The sequence below is a fragment of the Vigna radiata genome, chromosome 1 (assembly GCF_000741045.1).
Source record: "Vigna radiata var. radiata cultivar VC1973A chromosome 1, Vradiata_ver6, whole genome shotgun sequence".
In the NCBI taxonomy this organism is placed as follows: Eukaryota; Viridiplantae; Streptophyta; class Magnoliopsida; order Fabales; family Fabaceae; genus Vigna; species Vigna radiata.
Window position 1 is genome coordinate 15,364,764 of NC_028351.1, and position 1,809 is coordinate 15,366,572.

The following is a 1,809-nucleotide window of genomic DNA, read 5'->3' on the forward strand; positions in this document are numbered from 1 at the left end:
ATTGATGTTAACGGTATAAATGTACATAGAGTAAACTGTCACATGACAGTTAAGACAGTTGAGACAGTTAAGATTTCAGATTTACATTCCTAACACTCCCTCTTAAATCTAAATCGCTAAGAGACTTGACTCCAATAGAACTTCTGAGTTTTTCAAATCTAGGTTGTCTCAATGCTTTCGTGAATATGTCAGCCTCTTGTTCATCTGTCTTGCAATAGATCAGTTCCAACTTTCCTTTGCTTACTTGATCTCTTAGGTAGTGATANTTTGTCTCGATATGCTTGCTACGCCCATGAGATATTGGGTTTTTGGCTAGGTCAATAGCTGATTTGTTGTCTATTTTCAAGCATGTTGGTCTGCACTGTTCGATCTTCAAATCATGTANTATAGCTTCAATCCATGTGCATTGGCAGGCAGTCTCGGCTGCAGAGATGTACTCTGCTTCGCATGAGGAGAGTGCTACAACAACTTGTTTCCTTGAGCACCATGAGACAGGGGCTCCCATTAGCTTGAATATGTACCCNTAAGTGCTCTTTCTATCTACTTGGTCTCNGCTCCAGTCAGCATCGCACCATGCATCCAAAATATTCGTTGACATGTCAGTTTTCTTAGGAAAGTAAATACCGTAGTCAATTGTACCTTTTAAGTATCTGAGGATGTGCTTTGCAGCTGCCATGTGTGACTGTCTGGGGTCTTGCATGTACCGGCTAATGAGACCCACTCCATAGCTTATGTNTGGTCTGCTGCTACAAATGTAACGCAATGTCCCAACTATTTGTNTGTACAGCGTTGCATCCACTTTGCTTTCTTCTTGCTGCAGTGAGAGCTTTATGTTGGCAATGACAGGAACAGGTGCGCTGTTGCAATCTTTCAACTTAAACCTCTCCAGAGTTTCGATGATATATTTCCTTTGATTCATATGTACTCCCTCTTTGGTTTGAACGAATTCTAATCCAAGGAAGTATCCCAGAACACCAAGGTCTGTCATCTCCAAGTCATTCTTCATCTTCACTTTGAAGTTTTCGATCTCTTGCACTGAGCTCCCCGTGACCAACAAGTCATCCACGTATAAACACACCAGCAAGGTACCTGCTTGTTCACACAATCTGACATATATTCCATATTCTACAGCACATTTTTTAAATCCATACCTGATGAGTAATGAGTCAATATGCTTGTTCCACGCCCTTGGTGCTTGACGAAGACCATATAGTGCTTTGTTGAGTTTATATACCTTCATTTCATGGCCTTTCTTGATGAAACCAGGTGGTTGGTATACGTAAACCTCTTCTTCGAGGGGACCATTGAGGAATGCAGATTTAACATCCATCTGGTTAATGCTCCAATTGTTTGAGTTGGCAATTGCAACCACGATTCTCACTGTTTCCAATCTAGCTACAGGGGCGTATACATCTGTGAAGTCAATCCCAGGTTGCTGCAAGAATCCTTTGGCAACCAATCTAGCTTTCAACTTTGCTATCTTCCCATCAGGTTTGTATTTTGTTTTAAATATCCATTTTACTTCAATAGCTTTCTTGTAGTTAGGCAAATTTACCAACGTCCACGTTCTGTTTTTCTCTATAGAAGTCAATTCCTCAACCATAGCTTCTCTCCATTTATCATCCTTGATAGCTTGTTCCCAAGTTATAGACTCTGTACCTGCAAGTAAAGCATGATGTACCAAGTCACCTNTGTCTGTTATCTCATTATCTCTGAATAATTCATGATCTGCAAGCCTCGTTGATGGAAATCGTATCCTCCTTGAGCGTCTAGCATTCATTTCTTCTGTGACAGCTGTTGTTTCATTTT